Genomic DNA, 24,667 nt, shown 5'->3' with positions numbered 1-24,667 from the left:
ACCCTAATTAACACTAAAACTTAAACGTTCAATTGAGTTTGAAGTTCCTCTATGGAAACTCTAAAAGTGTGTCTATCGAGACTTCAATTGATCTACAATTCAGTTTTCGTCTAAATCAATCTCTTTAATAGTTTCTCAGAGAAACATCTGTTATATCTTTAACAATTGCAAAACGAAGAAATCAGGAATGGCTCATTATAACCCATCTGGTAGTTAGTGTTAACCTTTGCGGACAAATGTCATTTCGACGAGATGAAACGTTCATATTTGAAAGACTAGTCGCATGCAAACGACTTTCATACTTTGAAGTCGCAGGCAAATGACTGAATTACTAGGACAGCAAGAGATCAGCATGTAGTTTCTGTTTTTCCTGTTATTCGAGCAATTAACCCTTTGCCCTATGATTTCTTTCTAAACTATTATCAATCTAACTACCTTATTATTAATACTTTCTTAAAAATAAGAAAACATTCCAGTCTCATTCTCTGTCAACGTGTGCTCTAAGGTATACTCGTTGACAACAGAGGAATATGTAATTCGCATTAAAACAAATTCAATAATATTTATGTTTCTCAAATTCTACTTGAAATCTGCATCACTTTGACACGATATTGTAGGGCAAGGGGTTATATAATTTAGCTTCATCTCTCGAAGGTTTTGTGCATCTCGAAGAATCTTCCGCGGAGTTAAATCATCTAATACTCTCGGCTTGGTACAGAGCACGATCTGGAAATGAAAAAGCTCGAAGCTAAAAAAAGAACTGAATCCAGATCGCCGCAAAACGAGACAGGAACGAGGAGAAATAAAGAGCGACCGGTATCGCTCGTTAAACCGCCAACTTGTGGAATGTACGTTTCATGTCATAGAATATCGCGGCACTTTGACGCGACTCCCACGCGCGTCCCCCATAAAAATCCGCGACTGATCCCGTGAAATGATTCCGCGGCGGAGAGGATCGGTGGCGGGGCTCGCGGACAACACTGTGTCGGCGCCGCGTTTTGAAATTGTCACCGTGGTCTAATGGAATCCGCGAGGCACCGGCTCGTATATGGAGAGCGCGAAATGTTCCCGGTTGTCGGTCTTTAAGGCCCTTAAAGGAATATGCCTGTATGATCGCGAGAACCGGGTCGTGTGTTATTCATGTCGCGCACGCGTGTGCGTAATGTGCATGGGCGAACGAGAAAGGCTGATAGGTGAGCCCACGTGAGGCTCTTATGCTCGCTCTCATGTACCGGGTGGGACATGTGCGTCGGACCTGTACCCTTGACACGTGAATTTCAATCTTGGCACATTGTTGACCGGTCACGAGCTAACTCGCGTTTTCATGGCCAAACGTTGTTGACCTGTCTCGAGTTAATTCCGTTTTTATATAAAGACAGCTATGCAACTTCGCTAATTATCACAGTATTGAAAGAAATATAAGATTTCAGTCGAATTGATTATCTATTTAAAATATGTTACATAACAATATATCTGAGTTTTTCTATAGATAGTGATATAAGACCTCAGCGAAAATTGCCATCCTCTCGATTTAGTTTTCTGAAAATTAGCCATTTGAATTTTTGAAACGATATAGAATAAGCAATGAGATTATTAATATTAATAATAAAGTAATATATTTAATAATAGTATATCTATAATTAATATTAATAATTAATCTATATTATAATTAAAATAGAATATTGCAAAAGCAAAATATTCGAGGTTATCTAAAGAATATGTACAAAGTTTAATTTCAATTCATTGTGTATAAGTATATTGAAGTTTATTTAGATTGTTTCACTGGAATATGTAACTGCGGAATAATAACCGGTGATATGGGATAGTTTCTGAGTAAATTTGCCGGTCAACAGTCTGTTAGAATTCATCGTGACTCGAGGAGTTGGTTAGACTGGATGTTTGTGTGTTCGAAGTTATGTAGCAGGTTGGAAGGTGTGCAGGGAATTTGGATATTGAGTGATGGGATGGTTTCATGGAGATTCTTTGTTATTTAGATTAATAATGGAAGTTAAATATTAAGTGATGAGATGGTTTCTTGGAGGTTCTTTGATGTTATTTAAATTAATAATGAAAGTTAAACATTAAATGATGGGATAATGTCTTGTAGATTCTTTGATGTTATTTAAATTAATAATGGAAGTTAAATATTAACTGGTTTCCAAGATATTATTTAAATTAATAATGGAAGTTAAATATTAACTGGTTTCCAAGATATTATTTAAATTAATAATGGAAGTTAAACATCAAATGATGGGATAATGCCCTGGAGATACCTTGATATTATTTAAATTAATAATGGACGTCAGGTAATATTGAGAGGAATATTAAAATTAATCAGATGTGAGAAATTAATAGATGATGGAAGATGAAATTTGGTAGATGCTTATTGCATGATTATTTGTTTATATGGAAGGTTGACAATGATAAAGTAGGTCTACCGAGAAGAGTTATCAAAGATGATATAAGGCAAAGCTCTGTTTCCTGTAGTGTTTGTCATTATTCCTACCAATTATTGAAACTAAGTTTCGAATACGTTGGATTCTAATAACTAATCGCGTTTGTTTACTTGTACAACTTCTTGATTAGAGTCGGCGTCTTGCCTCAAGAGATATCAATGATTTGCACCAGTTTCCAATGCTCGAGTAGTTTAAGATAAACATTTGATGGGATATTTGTGTATGAACATGCAAGTGTCGAAGTAAAATTTATATCAAATATTCATTACGCAATTAATTTAACATGAATCAAGTGTAAAGTGTGTTTCACTAATTTATAGAAGACTGGGATTGGGGATATACTAGACATTCCCAGTTGGGGAAATGACAAACTCTGTCAAATCCAGGAATCAATAACGATAAAGCAATAGCTGAATCATTTACATTTGAACAATGATTCCAAAGGAAATTAATATATTAGATTATTTGACATGAGTTGTTGATTCGTAATTGAATCGATGAGACCACAAATCGTATAGATCACCGTTCGATCATATTTATTCACGCGCCTGGTACAATAATACGATTGCGTAACCGTAAACAAGCCTTTTCCTCATTTTTACGAAGCGTTAGATACCAGTCGCTTTTAATGCTAACCTCTGACGTTCATCTTTGACTTCTGAAAGATTGTTAAATGATCGACTTAGCGCAACGTGTTGAGAGATTACTCGTAATTTCAACTTCTGTTTTCTTTCCGAGATACCTAACAAACATAATTGTAATACAGAATGACTAAAAACTTCGAATATTTTACATATATTCCTACATCTACACCTTTTCCATTTATACATTCCCAAATTCATCACAAACCCATAAAAATCCGGAATCTTAACAAACAAATAACGAACTATACATATAAAATACCAATGCACCAACCATATAGCAAACAAACGTTCACAAAAATTCCAAAGTACAAGTGCTCTATTTTCAAATCACTAAAATTCCAAAATACACTTGCTCTATTTTCAACTCATTAAAATTCCAAACTACACTTACTTCATTCCAACTCATCAACATTTCAAAATACACTTACTCTGTTTTCAACTCACCAAAATTCCAAAGTACACTTACTCCATGTCTACCTCATCAACATTCCAAAGTACACTTGCTCCATTTTCCAACAGCCTAACACTCTCGAGTACACTTAATCCATTTGCAACTCACCAAAATTCCAAAGCACACTTACTCTATTTCCAACATCCCAAAATTCCAAAGTACACCTATTCCATTTTCAACTCACCTACATTCCAAAGTACACTTACTTCATTCCAACTCATCAAAATTCCAGAGTACACTTACTTCATTCCCAACATCCTAACATTCCAAAGTACACTTGCTTCATTCCCAACATCCCAACATTCCAAAGTACACTTGCTTCATTCCCAACAGCCCAACATTCCAGAGTACAGTTCATTATCAACTCACCGACACTCTAAAGTCCACTTGCTCCATTTCCAACACCCCAACATCCCAACATTCCAAAGTACACTTGCTTCATTCCCAACAGCCCAACATTCCAGAGTACAGTTCATTATCAACTCACCGACACTCTAAAGTCCACTTGCTCCATTTCCAACACCCCAACATTCCAAAGCACACCTAACACCCAACTCCCAAGTACATCCACTCCCAAAAGAATTCCAAAGTACTTTCTCCATTTCCAAACGAAAATCCCCATCCAAAGAAGTCACTCAACCCCGCTTAGCCGCCGCGTCTCTAACACCCGGGACACCCGTATTTTGCATAAAAATCCGCTGTCTAATAATGGGGTCCCGGCAGCCAGCGCCGGAGGAGAAGAAAGGTGGCCGAGATTGTCGCAGGTCGCAGGTGTATGGATGTTTCCAAGCACCCCTTACATTTGTTCACCCACACTGCGAGCGAGCGCGGCGCACGCCCACGCGGCTCACGCCTTCGCGGCCGGTTGCATCAGGCCCCGGTGTCACAGGCCCAATAAAGGAGCACACGGACGCGCGTACACGGCGAAACGGGCCGGCGACGGAGAAAATAAACGGAGGATTTTCGGCGGAGTCGGGCAGCCGGCATAATTAATCCGCAGAGCTCTCCGGCCAGAAGTCGCCGGGAGAAATTCGTCGTTGCGTAACGCAGTCGAAAGTTCCTCGGTTTTAATTGAACGCTCCGGAGATCGATGCCGATCCGCTCCTGTCGCGAACAGATCGCCGGCTCGAGGTGTAATTGTCCGCCCGTCAACGCGGGTGGCTCGGATTTTCTTCCAGAGAAATAAGATTGATAATTATCAATTATAACTGGGCAGTTGTATTTTTAACACTAGAACCACCGAGCATTTGATACGATTGAAACGTAATCGCTGTGAGTATTGTAGTAGATTATTTTCGGTTTCTTCAGACATTCGTTGTAGTATTCAAGTGAAACTATTTATTCTCAAAATCATTTCGAATATTCAGTGCTTTGAAGGTATCAATAATTGCGAAACAGAAAAACTGAAACCAGTCATTTTGACTGGTAGTTCTAGTGTTAAGTTAGTCATTTGGGTGAAGCTTTCAACAAGTTGAATGTCATTAGGGTCACCGGTGACCCTCGATCTAATCGAATTAGTATAGTTCACTCAATTAAATGATGATTATATGAAAATGTTTCTATATTATAAATAATGTTATCTAACGTGGTGACATACAGCTAGATGAATGTGGAATAGTAATGATGCAATTCGATTAAATGATTTAATATATTTTTTCCATTTTTTGTATTTCCCTTTATTAATTTATATTGTGGTTTAATGATTCTGCGGGGACAATCCTATAGGTTGAAGCTTTGAAATGACCTTAAAGTAATTATAATTTATAGGACTGACGTTGAATGCAGATGTTTAATGATGTGAATAAGTAGATAACAGGGTAATTGTAGCGAGTTATTAATAATTGTTTCCTTTTAGCTTTGCTACGGAAATTTGCTATTACAATCAACTTATTAATATTGCGACGGGAATCGTGACGTTGATTAATCTTGTAAAATGAAGTTTGATTATTTTCTTCATTTCTTTGGAGAAAGGTTATTAATAGAGAAATGCTTCTTTTTTTGGTAATTGTTTGAACCTTTCGTTAAGTTAATTTGTGTTGAGATGAATGTTGATGTTAATTGATTTGAAAATAGAATTTTTTTTCGCAAAAAGTGCGAGATACGAGAAACGAGCGTTCGTATTGCCTAATTAATTTTGACGTCTCAGCTTCGAATACCCTTAGCTGTGTTCTGCTCTACGTAATTAGAGGATTTAATTATGAAAATTTCTATTCTAAGTACGCGCAACGTTTACCTGGAACTGAAAAGCAGAGATAAGAGCCGGGGCAAGTAACCAATCAACACGAAACAGGAACTTCATTAACTTACCTTGTACCTAGTTCCGATAACGACGTCCTCCCGCGGATATTGAAGAGCACGAATCAAAATCTGCTCGTTAATGAGACCTCTGGAGAATGATATTATCCCTGGTATTTAATATTCCGCGAACTGACGAGCTTCAATTCGCGGGTACCGCCCCCGAGGTTTCTTGTGACGTTTACATAATTATACCTAGGATCTCTGGAATCCTAGCGATCTATAAAACCTAATTATCAAGTGATTATACATCATACACGGTGTTCCACGAATGAATAAAATGAAATTTTATCGAAATACGGATCAATGAAAATTTTCCTAAAAAAATCATGGAGAATCTCAAAGACTTAATCATATTCCTGTATTAAGTACACATACAGTGTTTCAAAATCACAGAACTGAGTCTTTAACCCTTTGAAATCAAAAGCTTTCTTCGTCATATTTTCTAATGAAATATTAATGGTACTTCTCTCAACTAATATAAATACATATAATATACGAACAAAGAGACCGAATTATTTCATTTCATTTATGACTAGACTGAGGATCCTTATGCAATTGAAATTTCCAAGAACATAATTAGAAAAGCAGAATTACAATGAAAAATGGTTTTTCTTAACAAACGTCACGAAAAACACTAAATGTTAGATATTCTGTGTACTCTTTTGTGTCGTATGCAATTCTGCACTTCCAAATTTTCCATAAATACATAATAGCACATTGTTGTTATTATACACATAACTATAAATACATAATAACACATAACAATAAACACATTGTTGTTTACACCGGTTATTATTCTGTAATCAAGTATGAAACTGAAACAATCTAAATAAACTTCAACGTACTTTATTCATAAATAATGAATTAAAATGAAACATTCGGCATATCTCGTATATAACTTTATATATTTTGCTTTTGCAATATTCCATATTGCCTTGCGTTTCGAAAATTAAAATAGCTAATGCAAGTGCAAACACGACTTAACTCGTGACCGGCCAACGTTCGGGTATGAAAACACGACTTAACTCGTGATCGGTCAACAACGTGATAACATCCAATAATGACATTCTACAAACATCGCCATCAAGCATCATTACAATCTCGCTACATCAAACCAAATGGTAAAAATGTCAAAAACGAGCACATCACAGGTTCAAGAACATCTCGTTGTGAATTTATAAAGAAAAACACCACTCGCACGGGTCGTCGAGCGAGTTAATTGATAAAGCTCGCCGATTAAAACAATTTTACTTATCCGATCTTGCGTAACCGGCGTGTTAGACGACGCGGATGGGCATATTCGCTGGTAACGGTGCTTTTTATTGAGAAGATCACGTGTGGCGGGCACGAGGCGATTGGAGATCGCGCATCCGAAGCCTACAGCTGGCCGGAAGTCGCTCATTCGGCCGACAATATCTATGCAAAATGCGATCAAGCCTCCGCCCCGGCTTATCGTCGTTCCTTCGGCGCACGGTTAACGATGGGACATTTAACCCTATTTTTCATGAAAAATATTCCATACTTTCTGACTAAATATTAACGATATTTTTCGCAACTAACACAATTGATTATCTTATGTAAATTACCCCTTCGCACTCCGAAGTTTTTCACTAGAAATATTTCAACATTTTCTGATGAGATGACAATATTTTGTAAAACCAACTTGACGACAGATTCACGTGAATTGACGGACAAAGCTATTTTACGTCAATATTTCTCAGATTGATACGTTATATGAAATATAATATTAAATATCAATGTTTATAGCTTTACTGTAGGAAATCAATTGGTGACTGAGAGTCGACGTTTCATGTGTTGATACATTACACAAGGTTTAATATTGAATTGAAAATTTGAAAGTTTGCTGCGTCGAATCAGGTTAACACTAGAACTACTTAGACTGATCTTTCCAAATTTCTTTATGAAACTTAGAACTGTATTCATTAAGATTTCAATCGGTTTATATTTCAACACGTTGACTGCCACGAAAAAATTCATTTATGTATCTCTTATTCTTTTGTAGCAAAAATAAGAAGGAATAATTATCAATTATTACACGATTATTAGGTCACACTATAATCTAGTTATTCAAGTTATTAAACATTTTTATTTGACGCCAGTCATAGAATTATAATTTAGAATTACGTAGCAGTCAAAACTGGTTTCGATTTTCTTGTTTCGCAGTTTCATCTTCGAAGCATTGAATATTCGAAATGGTTTTGAAAATAGTATCACTTGAATGCTATAATGAATGTCCGAAGAAACCGAAAATAATCTATTGTTACAATATTTATAGAGATTACATATCTATACTAGATCAGCTTCTTAATTTCCCTTACGAAACGCTTTCAATACTTCAACAAATCCTCGTGCGCAAATAATTATTATACTTCGAATAATAAACATCTTAACACTAAAACTACCTGCAGTTGAATTACTTTTTGAAATTCCTCTATAGAAACTTCAAGAATGCATTTATCGAGACTTTAATTGGTTTATAATTCAGTTCGCGCATTGATGAATCAATTTCTGTAACGATTTCTCAGAGAAACATCTGCTGTCTTTTTGGTAATTCTATAAGAAGAAATTAGGAATGGGTCATTTTGACCCATCTGGTAGTTCTAGTGTTAATATCGACGCAATGGCACTCCGCTCCGTCGTTTTATTCTGGGACGCAGCGCCATAATTGTATCCCGTAATTTTTCATAAATGCACGCTCACGGCGAGTCGCCTTGTTTGGCGCCGCATAATGCAGCCGCAGTCACTCGCCACGATTCTTTTTTCTCCGTTTTTTTCATCTGTTGCCTCGTTGCCCCGTGTAATATTAGGCTGTTAACGGGGCTGGCTTTGAATTACGACGCGACTGAATAATTCAATGAAACTTAATGACCGTGATTCTTACTGGTCGGATACGTGTTTTGTAAATTGATGTTTTGAGAACTATCCACTGATTGTAGCAGTACCTTTTCATTTGTTTATATTGATAAATTTTGTTTATTGTGTTAGATGTTTGTATTTTGTTGTTATTGCTTGGGAAGTTCTAATTTGCTTTGGAGTATTGTGTGTAATGTTGCAGTGCTTTTCTGTTTATGTTATTAAACTCTATTTTTTAATATTGTGTTAGATTATTTAATCATGCTTTGTTTTATTATTTAAATACAAGAACTATTCCTTTGGAAATCTCAAATTGCTCTAGAGAATCAGTAAATTGTAAGTTCTATTAAATTATCTGTTCCTACTTTATTAATTCATTATTTAGAAACAATTTCTCCTCTGGAAATTTCAAATTGCTCCAGAAAGTCAGTAAACTGTAAGTTCTATTAAATTATCTGTTTCTACTGTATTATTCCATTATTTAACCACAAGAACATTTCTTTTGGAAATCTCAAATTGCTCCGAAAAATCAATAAACTGTAAATTCTATTAAATTATCTGTTCCTACTTTATTATTCCATTATTAACCCTTTCCTGACGAATGTCGTCACTCTACCGAGATCAAACTCTCATGTTTGCGATACTAAGCTTCAAACAAATGACTGAATTCCTAAAACAGCAAAAGATCAGTAAATTCTTTCCTGTTTCTCTATTATTTAAGCAATCGATGCGTCATTCGGCAGGATCTGCCTTAAGTTTCGTATATTTTAAATAACCCTTATTTAAAATATAAAAGGTTAAAAACAACAACTTTCCTTCTGGAAATTTCAAATTGCTCTGAAAAATCAATAAATCCTACCTTGAAACTAAACGGTAACGTAAACGTAACGTAAACGAGAAGAAACGAAGAATCAAGGAGGGGAAAAGCTTTCTGTAGCAAACTAATATTTTCTCGTTAAACGTTGCGCTGCAGTGGATCGACCACGGTTCGTTAGCGATTTCGAGCGAACAAGTGGCGGTAATTTCGAGCGTCCTTTTGCCCGGCCGTGGCGCGAGAAAGCGATCAAAGCGCGCTTTCGTCCTTCAGATACCGGCTGTCCTATAGATAGCCGTGCGCGGAAAAAGGACAATTCGCGGCGTTGTTACGCGTCGATCAAAGTTTACATTGCCGGACTTCCCTCTGCCGCGGGGAATGTTTTCGGTTTAAAAATACGAGCGGTCTGCGCCCCGCTATAATTAACCGCGGCTCGATACGCTAAGGAGACACTCTAATTTCTTCCGGCGTTAAAATAAAACGACGCGCTCGGTTTGCTCGCTCGTTTATTTACAATGCCCGATCGTTACTCGTCATCGGCGACTTGTAATCTAGGAGAGCGCGTCGGAGCGGCGCGGAGTGACGAAACGGTTTGAAGTCCAATTAGAGAACGTCGTTACTGTTCGAAATGAGGAATAGAATCTTTTTGTTTGTGTTGTTGCATGACTTTGGATTATTGGTATCTTTGGCGCAGTGGATGATGAAGAGTAGTTTTTGATTAGTAAAATTTTGAATGAAAATGTATTAATGAAATTTCAAAGCTAGAATTCGAGTAGGAGACCGTTAGATAAATTACAAAGTAGAAATATGAGTAAAAATCTATTAGTAAGATTTCAAAGCTAAAATTCGAGTAAAAGTTCATTACTAAAATGTCAAAGTAAAAGTCTGAATGAAAATTTATTAGTAAAATTTTGAATGAAAATGTATTAATGAAATTTCAAAGCTAGAATTGGAGTAGGAGTTCGTTAGATAAATTACAAAGTAAAAGTTCGAGTAAAAATCTATTTATAAGATTTCAAAGCTAAAACTCGCGTAAAAATTCATTAGTAAAACTTCAAAGTAAAAGTTTGAATGAAAATTTATTAATAAAATGTCAAAGCTAATACTCGAGTAAAAATCATTACTAAAATTTCAAAGTAAAAGTTTGAATGAAAATTTATTAACAAAATGTCAAAGCTAAAACTCGAGTAAAAACTCATTACTAAAATTCCAAAATAAACACTTGCAACTTCCTCGATTACAAGAAAAGAAGAAAAAAGCATTAATTCCAGTCATATTTTCAATCCTAATTCCAAACAAGAATCTTTCACAAAAATCCATGGGTTGCACACATACTTCATACACTTAGAAAAAATCGAACCAACGCTATTCTTTCTGCAATTAAAACGATTGAACACACTTAATCTCCACCGCTTGTATTCCATCCTTCGAAAAAGCGTTCGTGCTACTTCGCGGAGTTCGTCCATCGATTCGGTTCATCGGTATCGAACGTCTGTTTCCGATGAATTATTCAGGTCCTTAACGATCGGCCGACGGTTCCGTATAAATTGTTTAGCTCCGGAAGGATTTGATCGCGGAATTCAAGAGGACGGTAAAGAGCGAGCCCGCGGATCGGAACCGTGCGCCGTATGAATCAGGATTTGCGTTACGCTTCCTCCTTTTAAATCGCGATCCGAGCAAAAAAAAAAACGGTCTCGTCGATTCAGATTTATTCGTCGTCAATAACGATATTCAGTGGCCGAGACTAATTCCTATTTATATCCTATCGGGGCTGGCGGCAGGGGGGGGGGGGGGAGAAATAGAGAGATCAATTTCACGCTCAACTAAATCGCGTGCCGCTGCGTGTATCGGGTATCGAGAAATCCTTGAACGTGTGCCGTTCATTGTGCCGGAATAAATGGTGCGCGCGCCGGCTTGATTAAGATCGCCGGATGGCGAGAAAACGCGAATTCCCAGGATCAAAAGGATCGTTAAACGCCGGGGTTTAATTTATCGGCCGGCTACTTCGATTTCTGTCTGTCCCCGCTCGGGGGAAATCATTTGCCCGCGGACCGATCGTGCGAAGGATCGGCCAGAAAGTCAGTGGACTGTTACACAAACATCGCAATTAAGGAACGCAGATCTGAGCCGATTAGGCTCGGTTGTTAATGGCGGATCGTTACCGATGGACACGATAGTGTCGTGGAAAATAGTATCCCTCGGATAACGTTATTAACTAATTTTACGTTTAACGCCGGAGATGTGGTTTACGCGCTGCTCGAACGTTTTAATGGCGGAATAAATCTTGCCCGTTATGCGATCGTTATCGGGATTTTTCGAAGCGTTTCGAGGGTGAAACAACGGTGAGTTTGAAGTGTACAAATGTCGGGGGATATTTATTGAAATTAGTGTAGGCGTGACATTATGGGAACGATATTGTTCGAGTATTGAAAAATTAGATGTTGTCGATATGGAATTTTTATTAATAGGTTTGCCGATATTTTATGTGTCTGTCTGTGTCGATACGGGTCATTTGATTCGTGAATAAAATCATATGTTTTCTTTAGGAATCAATTTGAATGATGTAATTGTATACAATGATTTTATAGGTGAAAGTATAAGATTAACCCTTTACACTCGAGAGGTGACACTCACCACCTGATTTCACATTGTAAAACTATGAAATTTGATATTTAACCCTTTGCGGACGAATGTCATTTCGGCGAGATGAAATTTTCGTATTTGGAAGATTAAGTGCAGACGAATGATTTAGTTAGTCGAACAGCAAGAGATCATCACGTAGTTTCCTTTTTTATATTAATTAAGTATTTCACATATAATTCAGCGTTATCTGTTGAAGGTTTTGTATATCTCGAAGAATCTTCGTCCACAAAAGGTTAATATTACAACTTATATAACGCACCAATTTGAAAAATATTGAAATAGCATCGTTCTCCAATACACGTGTGATTTCTCTTCGAGTTAGTTTTATCTCATCAGAAAGTGTTAAAATATTTCTACTGAAAACTTCCGAGTGCAAAGGGTTAATAGACAAAAGTCAATACAAATGGCAGAAAAAGAATATAAATTCTATAATTTCCCTAAACTTCGAAATTACTCAAAATGATCCAAGAGTATTAACACGCTGAACGCCGCACGATTTCATAGAGCAAAATACAGAAAATGGAAAAGATATAATATTAAATCATTTAATCGAATTGCATTATTATTGCACATTCATCTAGTTGTGTATCACCGCATTAGGTAGCATTATTTATAATATAGAAATATTTCTAAATAATCGTCGTTCAATTGAGTGAATTACTAATTAAAGACGAAACCAGCGAATCTTCCAACTTTTCACCAAACAACAAAAACATATTCTTCCATCAACAAACATCCTAACACAAACCAGTATAAAACTACATATAACACAACTACACAATGCCAGATATTCACACAACAAGCATTCCACAGAAAGAATTAGCGACTACACTCGAAACGATGATAAGGTCACGCTATTCGGCCGCGTTCCCTGTCAACGGCCAAAAAGCATTTCCTGTTTTCGTACCGGGGTGAAAAAACTGACGAAGCGCAGCGCGGCGCGCGAAGAAGATGACAAAAATACGTTACGGGTTTCGGTCGTCATCCGGTGCGCCGCCGCGGGTATTTTCGTCGTACGTTCATTGAGAAAAGCCTTAATGGGCGAGTACGCGCGACCGCTACACCGCCGCGCATTATATTTACCGTGGTGCGCGGTATAATATCCAGAGGATCGTTTAAACGCGATGGCCCCGGGGCCATCAAACGTCCCGCGGCGCGACAGTCGGCGATCGCCGCACGATCTCCGCGAGCAGATTTTCCGCGCGCACCCCACGCTTCGCGCGACACCGGGACTCAATGAACGCGTGTAAAGAGAATTTACGGTTTGCAGATTTCGAAGCGACCCCTCGCCGCTTTACGAGCGTGATCGCTGCCTCCTTAAAACTCCCACGTTACCGTGTTTGCTCGGCAAACAACACCCGCGCGTATCTCCGGGAATTCTAGATATTTTCGTGACCGTGCGAAGTTCACGGTGAAAGATTTTCTGGTGAAGATTGGCGATCGGAGATTTCTGGAATTTCTCGATGTTGGATTGATGAAACGATCGAGGTTTTTGAGGATGATTGGGGATTTGAGATCGTAGAATGTCGAAGTAAACGTTTTGAGTCGCGAAATAGAAAATGCAAATGTACTCCGAGGGTTGTGCGTAATAATTTGAAGAAATTAAGGCTATATAGAATTGAGTTCATGACAATGTGGCTTATGAATTTCAATTTACTTCCGCTACTAAGCTTGTGTAACATTTTGCTATCAACTATTTGGAAGAAATGCAGCAAAATTTTCCATTCTTGAAGTGGAAATTTCGTTTGTTTTGATGCGTGGGTAATGAACAACATTAATTGTTGTTAAATTGGTTTAGAAATCTTCATCAGGAGTCTCACTCGTCATTGAATCGAAATTTATTTTATAAGAATTAATGGAGTGTTATGGCAAGGTAGTTGCAGCTATCGGAGCGATGGTGTTTTGGAAACGTGTCAGTGTTGTCACAGTATCTGCTTTAACCCTTCACAGAGTAAAGCCGCCATGTTAGCGGCATGGCAATTTTACTTACTGGCTCGATATCATCATTTTATTATTCTTATCAGTGTTATTCTTGCAATATTTACAATGAACACATTAAGTATCCTGCTAAGTCACTTCTGTAAATTTCTCATTATCTATGTTACAGTATATTTTGACGATAAGTCAACTTGAAATATTTCCGGTCCATCGAGAGTCAACAGATAACATGACTATCTAAATCTGCTAGTGATATAAAAACAATACTTCCTTTACTTCAGTCATATCTTCATATTCAAAACCTTAAAAATCTCACAAACAACAAATATTTTCCAAAGCAGCCATCTTCCATCTTCCTCAAGGCTCCCCCCCATCAATGAAACAGAACGAACTTTTTAACCCTTTGCGGACGAAGATTCTTTGAAATGTAAAAAACCAACAGATGAAGCTAAATTATACATTAACTGCTCAAATAATAGTAAAAACAGAAACTACATGCTAATCTCTTGCTGTCCGAGCAATTAAATCATTCGCCAGCGACTCAATCTTCCAAATATGAACATTTCATCCCTCCGAAATGTCGACAGTCCGCAAAGGGTTAATTCAATAACACAATATATCCTTTACTTCAACCATATCTCCATATTCAAACCCTTAAAAATCTCACAAACCAAAATAAACTTTCCCACAAACAACAAATGTTTCCCAAAGCAGCCATCTTCCGTCTCCCTCGAGGCTCGCCGCCCATCAATAAACCAGAGGGAACTTTTTAATTCGGCAACCTTGACACTCAGGCCACCCACGCGACTCGCAGCGAAGGAGGACTAGAAAAACGGCGTGTAATTTGTCAACTAGCGACCTCTCTCCGACCGGTAGCGCAACGATCCTGTGTTTATACTTTCGCGCGGAGGAGTGACTGATCGCGAGCCAGCCAGTCGGCCGAGGCGGAGCGGGGAGGAACGAGGCGGCCGCGGTTAGGTGTATGATTTACACGCACCCGCGGAGCTTTAAGTGCTTCCTCCGAGATATCTCGCCTGGAGATCCTGCCGGTGTTTAATCTCCATCAGGACGGATCCTTCTCGTCATCTCCGCCGGCACTTTGACCGGGCACGCGACTTTTTATCTTCAACCCCCCCCCCCCCCCCCCTACGGCCCCGTTCTATATTCGTACGCTCTCGCGAGAGAGAGTCTCTCGCTTTTTTCCTATCGCGCTGCGCCGGGGTGATAATGCCGCTCGAGCACCGGAGAATCCTCCCCTTCGCCCACCCCCTTCGGGCGACGTGGAACGCTGAAGCAGACGCGGTCGTTTATTCATGATCTCTACCTTCGTGGAAAATAGTTTGATGGAGATGGAGGGAAATGTAGGATGCTTTGTTATTCATGGTAGAGATGGTTATTAGTAAGTGGGTAGTAATTAACACGTTGAATGCCGTTCCACGTGAATTCGTTTTACTTAACAAAAGAAACAATAACAATGACATTTTAGACAACACTAAATTCCGATCGCGTAAATTGCGATTGCGCGTAAAACTACCGCGTAAATCGAGGGTCAAGTGTAGTTTCATCAACCCTTTCCTGGATTATACCGATCCCGTACTCTTCTTTTCCACCATCGACTTCGTTCTACTTTGGAATCGTTTAACACGTTGAATGCCATGGGTCACCGGTGACCAAATCGAGTTCACTCAATTAACCCTTTGCACTCGGAAATTTCAAACTAGAAATATTTAATATTTTTTGACGAAGCGAAGACGATATTCTTTGAAATTTACTCGAAGAGAAAACAAGTATATTAAGGAACAAAGCTATTTTATTTCAATATTTCACATATTGAGGCATTACACAAAGTTCAATATTAAATATTATGTTTTATAGTTTTACTGCGTCAAATCAAGTGGTGGCTGAGTCACCTCCCGAGTGCAAAGGGTTAAACCATGATTATTTGAAAACATTTCTATGTTATAAATAATGCTGACTAATGCGGTGACATTCAGCTAGATGAACCTGCAATAATAACAATGCAATTCAATCGAATGATTTTATATTATATTTTTTCCGTTTCAAGTATTTTGTACTATGAAATCGTGCGGCATTCGACGTGTTAATATTATTATTAACCCTTTTGCACCGATAATATTTTTCATTATAAATATTCGTCACTTTCTGATTAAATATTAACGATATTTTTCAAGATTGATTATCTTATGTAAAGTAAGAGAGAACTGTTTTACTTCGATGTTTTGTGTTGATGGATTACGTAAGGTTTAATGTTGAATTGAATATTTTATCAGTTTGCTGCGGGAATCGGGTGGAAACTGAAGGCCCCTCGAGTGCAAATGTTAACCCTTTGATCAGATCAAACTTTTGTGTTCGTAATACTAAGTTGCATACAAACAATTTAATTAGTGAAACAGCGAACGATGAGTACATTGTTTCTTTTTTCTCTGTTATTTGAGAATTGAGACTGTTATATATTTCGTATGCTATAAATAGTCTTCAAAGGGTTAATCTCTCGCGGAAAAACGCACGCATGTCGAGAAATTATTGCTTCAAAATTGCTAATGACATCAAAACATCGGTAATCTGGTTTCATTAGGTATACAAGGTTCTTTTCTTTTAATCGTTCAAAAACGATTAATAAATAAAATTAATGTATATACACGTAAAATAGATGAAAGCGAAATTCTTCGTCCAAGACTTTGTCAAATCTTTAAATCGAATTCAAGCGCATAGGTTAATATTATTTTATAAAATTAGTTTAACCCTTTGCACTCGAGAATACCTTTCTCAACAAATATTCATTATATTTTTTACAACTAACATAAAGAAATACCCTGCATAAATTAACAGAACTATTTTATTTCGACGTTCCATATGTCGATACATCAAATAAAATTTAATATTGAATTTTAAATTTCACCATTTTATTGATCAAAGCAAATGGCGACTGAAAGGCCCTCGAGTGCAAAGGGTTAACATTGTTTAATTAGAAACCTCATCAACCCTAAGGAAGTTGAAGACGAGGCCTCTGCAGTCCATCTTCCAACGAAATGTTAATAATTCGTTCGTTTCGTTCGTCGTCGAGCAAATTGAGCAATTGAGTTTTTCATTTGCCACAACTTTCATACCGACATGCTAGATCGCGGTCCCTTGGCGAGCATAAAACTCCGAGGCAAGAAAAATAGAGGAAAATTCATCGCGATGGAACAAGGTGGAATTAAGCGGCAGGAAAACAAGAAATTAATTACGACCCGTGCACTTCCTATGCTTTCTTTCTCGCGTGATACTTTCGCGCCCGAGCAGAGTTTAATTACACGTCACGTAATTACACGCACGAATTTCAGCCGGTCGAACTATTCGCGCGGGGATTCCGATTGGCGGGTCCGGTTTCATGAAACGGCCCGGCCGATCGCTACTCCTGTGTTCGATCGTTCGATAAAGGTCCGAGGGCGAGATTGAATACCGGAGATTGAAGGCCAAGAACTATTGAGATTTATCAGAGCTTAAAAATTGAAAACCATTGGAATTTATCGGAGCTTGGAAACGGAAAACTATGAAGCTTCGCGCGTCATGGATTACCAATTTTCCCCGTGTACAAGCTTCGACGGAAGGGAAATGAATATAATCATCGGTGATCCTTCAGCCTCGGTTGCCCGGCTGCCCCTCTAATGAAATAATGCTGATCATTGAACTGTGAATCCTTATTCATTTATAGTTGTCACCGAATCAATCGCAATAAAGCGAAATGCTTTCTGAGGCTGAATATAGATTTAATATTCTCCCTCACCTGCCGATCACAATTGAGTTCACTGGTCCTTGTATAATTCCTCTTTTCATGAGCTCCTTTATCTGTTAACAAAGGAATTTAATGTTTACAATAATTTGAAAATATCTTCATTCGTTAAATTCAATTTAAGATTTACTATAACGCGAATGAGCTCGTTTAAAAATTCTGTTTAACGGCTAGGAAATGGCTACGATGGAGATAGAATCGCTTTGTTCCATTGTAGGGTAATTTCAAGATGGAGGACGGTTTCGTAGAACGATAAGGATGATGGCGTTAAATGAACCGACCTGTATATTCAAAATGGCCGCGCCATGGTTGAACGGTAAACTTCAATATCGGCTCAATCCCATAACTAACGCGGGGAACAAATCGCGCGAACAATGGGGACCATGACCGTCCCGTGGAAACGCATCGACGCCCCGACGGCAGCAATGGGACGTCATAACGCGGCAGTGATTGTTACGCGTTTGCTCTATTGTTTACGGGCGGTTCCGGAATATTGCCGATCGGAGAGCATAAATATCAATATGCGGCGCGGTATAATGTTCCGTGCGGAGCGAGGAAAAGTCTCGCGTGTTTTTGCTCGGGAAATGTGTTCGTATAATAAATGGAATTTAATGTTTCATTAACGGGGGAATAAATACAATGAGACGGATCCTGAAATTCCCGTTTTTCACGATATTTGCGATTTTGCGACCGATCTGTTGAATTTAATTATTTAAATTGGAAATTAAGTAGATATTGATAATCTTGTTTCAGGTAAAATAATTGTCAAGATATGCAGTTAACTATAATTTTTTATGCGATTCAAATGAAGAGGATTATGTTGTTCTAACTACCTATCGATTAATTGAATTCATTGAAGAGTAATTGTTGATAATCTTATTCCAGCTCTAATAATTATCAAGATTCTTAAGTAATTATGGCTTTTGATGCGATACTTCCAACTTTGAAAGCTGCGTTCATTCCTTCAATACAAATGACTATCAATTATATTATTCCAACTATCTACCAATCTTCCATAATTACAAATACTCATCACAAATCTACATACCCAATCAAAACACTTCACATAAGACTGTTTCAAATCTCAAATCGAGTTTAACATAAATATCACTCGATTCCTTTTAATTCAAACGAAATATTCTTCAATTGTCATTACTATATTATAAAACAAATATACACATAGAATACCCACAGAACTTTTCCCTTTTCTTAATAAATTATTAACACGTTGACGCTCATTTTGCAAATGTACACGGTGTGCAATCGGTTTCGAATGGGTTAATGACAAAGTATATCTATCAACCATCGAAAAACAAATTACAGCGGTCAATACGTAACAAACCTCCTCTAAAATACAAAATCAAACAAAATTCTGCTAAACAACGCGTACATTCAAAGAAACAACCGAAAATAGGCTTAGAAAAGCAACAGGTATTCGGAGGCAATTTACCGGTCCGTTCGAGGATTCCAAAGGGATTCACGGTCGATTAGATGGCGAACGTGGGCCGGGGCATCATGAAATTTTCCGCACACAGCGAACGCGCGCGTGTAGGCACGCACATTTGTCGCCCGCGGCGATCGGCCGGGTTTATACAACCGCATTGTCGCGGTGTACGGGAGTGGCTATCAGCTCGTCGGCTTATCAGGGGCCAGCATGGCCTGGCTATCGATCCGTTTTAACGCTGCCAGAGGCTGGTACTGATTTCACGCGAGCCATTGTCGCGGGTGCCGAAACCGCGCGCGGAATTTCGTCCGTGCGGTCCCGTCCGCTTCGCGTTTTGTGCCCGCGCGCCTCGCTCCGGGGCTTCATTTTGCCGGAATTAGGCCACGGTTTCCGAGCACGACGAGCTGTTGACTTCACTTTCCATTCAACGGCGGCCGTCTACCGGCCTCCCTCTGATTTCCAGCACACGTGAGTCGCATCCTTTCGTAATCTCGCGGTGATCGTTACGCGGAAATGGGACGCGCGTAGGTACTTCCCATTCGGGCGGCCTCTGTTCCGTTTAATCCGTGAATTCTGCGCTAGACGCATCTCGGGGATCGTTGGGAATCTGAGACGGAGGTATTCGGAATCGATGTACTCGTGAGGATCGATGTTTGAAACGTGTGTTTGATTGTAGTGAAATATACATTATTTTGGTGCTATGAGAATTATAAACATGGAAATTTTAAGATGTTTATTATTCGAAGTATAATAATTCTGTTATTCGTAAGGGAAATTAAATTGTATATTGAGATCTTAAATACTAGAGGAAAAGGAAACTAATCACTGATCTCTTGTTATTTGAGCAAATTATTTGTTCAACTTCGAATTCGCAAAAGCTTGATGTCAAAACGACATTCGTCCTCAAAGGGCTAATATATTGATTGCAAATCTTTTTGTAAAGTACTGTGAACAGGTTTTTTTATTGGTTACTAAGATTGTATCTTAGATGAGATGGAGGATAGAGTTTCGTTTAGAAAGTGAATGTTGATCGTTAGATCTTTGAAATTGATTATCTAGGAGAAATTCATTATCGCTGATAAATGTGTAGATTGTGGTATTTTCATTACACGTTTTCCCTTCGATTTTGAATAATTCCAGAGATGTTTGTATTTTGCTGATTTATTTGCTTGAATAATACTTCCGGCGACTGAATCGGAATAAATCGATCGTCACTTTCATCGTCAGCGAATATTTAATTCCAGGTTATCTTTGCAAGGCGCCAGCGTTCGTATCTAAAAACCGCGACAATCGTTGATTAAATTATCACGATCGATGCTCGTAAGGCTACAGATAAATACGTCACGTTAACCTAGAACCACTGAACACTTAACACGATTAATACGTAATCTCTATAAAAATTATAAGAACACCTTTTTTCAGTTTCTTCGAGATTTGTTATAGTATTCAAGTGTTGTTATAGTATTCAAACTATTTATTTTCAAGATCATTTCGAATATCCTATGCTTTCAAGATATCAATAATTGCGAAACAAAAAATCGAAACCAGTCATTTTGTCTAGTACGGTAGTTTCGAAAGTATTAACATAAAAAATGCTGAAAATTCTCGTGGCAGTCGACGTGTTAAAGAAAAATATACAAAATGAAAATAGTCTAATATCAAATTATGTAAATGAAATGATGTCCTAATATAAAAAGATGTAAAATATATTAATAGTAATGGTACAACGTTAAATGTTAAAAAATGATATTTTTGAACAAATGTATTAATCAGAATAAATGTACTAATAAGAGCCCGTTTATGCACTCACCCCACTTTACCTTAAGTTGATCTTGCTAAAAATCGCTATCGGCGCAACTCACTTTTCCGAAAATTGCCGGTGCGCAATGTGTCAACGGGTCAACGTGAAAATTCGCGTCCACCGGAAAATTCAAGTTGCCGGCTCACGTAACGTCCGTGGCGCGAATCCTGATCGGCGCTCTCGATCAAAGGATCCGAAGGAAAAGTTTTGCTCGAGCTGCGAAAATTCGACGGGAAACATCCCGCGGATCCCGTCATATATTCACCACTTAGATGCTTTATCGTTCTTGAACATGACGCATTGTTCGAGATAACGATTATCGTCGACGCGCTTTGAAATGTCATAACAAAACGGATCGCGACCCGGAGCGCGAGCGACTCATCGCGTAAAGCAAATGTTTATTGGGCGTTGAAAATTACAACCCACTTTTCACGCGTTCCGCCGCTTGCCGAATAACACCGCTTGCGTCACTGCGCCATTTTGCGTCCGGAGGTCGTGACGACGCTAAGTACATCCGACTTGAGCAATTTTTGGAACAGCGAACCACTTATTGGTACACGTATTCTCGGAGATTCGAAATTTCAGTAAGACATAATTTCATGTTTAGAATCACAATACTTTAACAATTTAAGAATTCCTTATAAATCCTTTTGAAAAAGCTTTGATATTTCTGTTCGAAATAAATCAGATTTTAGGTCATATTAACACATTGCGTACTGGTAACGAGAAATCTCGTTTTTATATAAAGACAGCATTGAAAAAAATATAAAATTTGTAGCTGTAGAATTTTTCGAGAGTACAGTACAGCAGAGATTATCCAAATTATCGATCATTCGAATTATCAATTTTCCGAACTATCAAATATCCCAACTACCTATTTTCCAAATTATCAATCATTCGAATTATCAATTTTCCAAATTATCAATCATTCGAATTATCAATTTTCTAAATTATCAATCATTCGAATTATCAATTTTCCAAATCATTCGAGACAACATTGAAAAAAATATAAAATTTGATTCGTGGTAAACATAATCCCTTAACGTTTGAATATGAGAATTTGAAAATAAGAATTTGAAATCATATAAAATTAAAATGATATAACACTAAAACTACCGATTAATTAAATTGACTTCCTGAAATTACTTTATAGCGCCTCCAAGAATATATCTCTTGAAACTTTAATTGTCGTATTCCTAATTTCTTTAATACTTTCTCGAAGATCTCTCATCTTTAATACAAGAAGAAGAAATCAGGAATGGGTCATTTGATCTGCCTGGTAGTTTTAGTGTTAATAATTGTCTCCAGGTTTTACGAATGACCGTAGAGAAATATTAATAGCAGACGCGAAGATCCACATCGAACGCGTTTGAAGTTCGCAGGAGCACTTAAATGCTCGATTGTCAAAGAGTTAAGTGTTAGAGGACATTTCGTCCATCGTCTCGTAGAGATTAACTTTTCGCAGATAAATTCGCTAGGTCGTTTTTCATCGCTCGAGCGTCGTTCGCTGGATCGCGGATCCAAGGCTGCGACCGGTTACATCAACCTCCGCGCAACGAGCCGCAAGTTTCCATTTCGCGAGCGGTTCGATTCGAAGAAGTAATCCTCGCTCGTGAGATGAATACCGGTCCAGAGCGAAGATGGCCCCGAAGATGTCGGATATTTCCACGAGACGACGGCATATCGTTACTGACGCGCTCTTTTAACCCTTTACGATCCCACGTCGGGGACAGTCAATTTTATCTTAATTACTGTGTATTTTATCGTCTTTCGCTGCAGTCATTAATCATATCGTAATTGTGTCGCATAAATAGTTTCAGTACTTCTTAAAGTTTCCATATAAATTATTAAAATGTCGCATTAAACTGAAGATAAATTGAGTGACGTTAATTTGAAAGTTAAACTGAGGACGATGAATGTTTAGGAACAAAAGCGTTTTCTATATGAAACTATATATTAACTTTGAACAAATTATACATTGAACTCTTGTATTTTAACACTAGAACTACCGACCACTGAACTGCAAATTTACTGACATTTGTACAGATTGTTCTATAGTTCTTGAAAAAATTTTATACGTTCATTTAGATCTTAGAAATTAGACGTTTAACCCCTAACGGTTGACAATTTTCTATTAACTCTTTGCAAACGAGACTGTTTTGAACTTCTAACATTTCTTTTCACAAATAATTGAATTATCGAAGTCTTGACTACTAAAAGAAAAAGAACCATATGTCAATCTCTGGTTAATTGAATAATTGAAATATTCCTTCGTTTTTGATTTTATATATCAAAGCTCAAAATCGCCAATACGGCGACATTCGAAATTCGGGTTGAGAGTAGACAATTAAGATACATATTTGCATCCAAATGCATAGCTAATTATAATAAATAACTATTGCATAACTGTGTTAATAAGAATCGACCCAAACATTTACCAAATAAAGCTTATAAAATTCAAGATGAGTCAAATTGACTCGTCCCGTAAATCTAACGTTAACAGCCCGTCAACATTCAACCACAAAGAGTCAAGAGTGGACAATTAGAATACATATTTGCATCCAAATGCATAGCTAATTATAGTACACAATCATTGCATAACTGTGTTAATAAAAATCGACCCAAACATTTACCAAATAAAGCTTACAAAATTCAAGATGACTCAAACTGACTCGTCCCGTAAATCTAGCGTTAACAGCCCATCGACATCGCTATCTTCCCTGAAACAGGAATAAATAGCTCGAGTGAAACTCGCTTGTTCATTACGAATCGTACGAGAAGACGCCTCGTTAAAAATCATAGGGACGACGACGTTCCGTCGGAGAAAGGAGGAAATGGCGTCGTTACGTGTCCAGGCCCTACGACCTCCAGCCGAAGAAATACATATCCCTCCGCGGCGATCGCGCCGTGAATCCTAATCGGCTCCGTTGGCCGGTTTTCGTAAATGTCTCACGTACAGCCGAGCAGTTTTCGGGCCAAGGATCGAAAAGGGTTTCGGAGATGTTGAAACAACGCATTAGGCACTCCGGGTCCCGCCGCGAGCGCGTCCGCCGAAGAGAAAGTGCTTTTTCGTTCATTGCGAGAAATACAGCTGTGCGATCCTTGATTGCCGGTAATTAGGGGCGGATTTAATAACAGCCATCTCGGGGAATCACGGACGTTACGTCGCCAAACTAATTATCCGGATGGGCGATAAAACCGGGATGTCAATAATAATTTCAGCTTTTAGTAACGGGAATGAATTTGGAGGCTGGAGTTCTGAAAAGGAATCTTCGAATATTTCAATATCATGTCGGACTGAGTTTAATTGTATATGATAATTTACACTCCGCGCGAACTTTTATTATTCGTTACCGGTTTTCTGGGAGCATTTCCATTAATTTCGTGGAGTTATCGAGGACATTGACCTGAGTGACTCATCTCGAGATAATTGAATCGAATGAGACGGAGTATTGATTTTACGCGATCATCGATGTCTTAGGAGGTATTAATATTGTTGTAAGGTTTGAAT

The 24,667-nt window shown here is 38.1% G+C and overlaps 1 protein-coding gene and 1 long non-coding RNA gene across 6 annotated transcripts in view; one reads left to right on the top strand and one right to left on the bottom strand.

Annotated features, from left to right (window-relative positions):
* The window catches only part of LOC143174628 (uncharacterized), a 140,638-nt gene that overhangs the window by 75,370 nt on the left and 40,601 nt on the right, over positions 1 to 24,667 (bottom strand). For all 4 annotated transcript variants that reach the window (XR_012998822.1, XR_012998825.1, XR_012998823.1 and 1 more), the window contains exon 3: positions 17,906 to 17,967. This is a non-coding gene — a long non-coding RNA (uncharacterized LOC143174628). The remainder of the gene's footprint in view (positions 1 to 17,905; positions 17,968 to 24,667) is intronic.
* Kank (KN motif and ankyrin repeat domain-containing protein 2 kank) overlaps positions 1 to 24,667 on the top strand; it is a 92,274-nt gene that overhangs the window by 27,675 nt on the left and 39,932 nt on the right. Inside the window, exon 1 of one of the 2 annotated variants that reach the window (XM_076368523.1) lies at positions 19,595 to 19,823. The exons of the other annotated variant lie outside the window; for it this stretch is intronic. The gene's annotated coding sequence lies outside the window, so the exon portion shown is untranslated. Of the gene's footprint in view, positions 1 to 19,594; positions 19,824 to 24,667 lie in introns of those variants that run through there. 2 annotated transcript variants of the gene reach the window in all.

The sequence above is a fragment of the Nomia melanderi genome, chromosome 6, assembly GCF_051020985.1.
Source record: "Nomia melanderi isolate GNS246 chromosome 6, iyNomMela1, whole genome shotgun sequence".
Lineage (NCBI taxonomy): Eukaryota > Metazoa > Arthropoda > Insecta > Hymenoptera > Halictidae > Nomia > Nomia melanderi.
The sequence above is the reverse complement of the archived record's forward strand: the minus strand, read 5'-3'. Positions and strand labels throughout refer to the sequence as shown.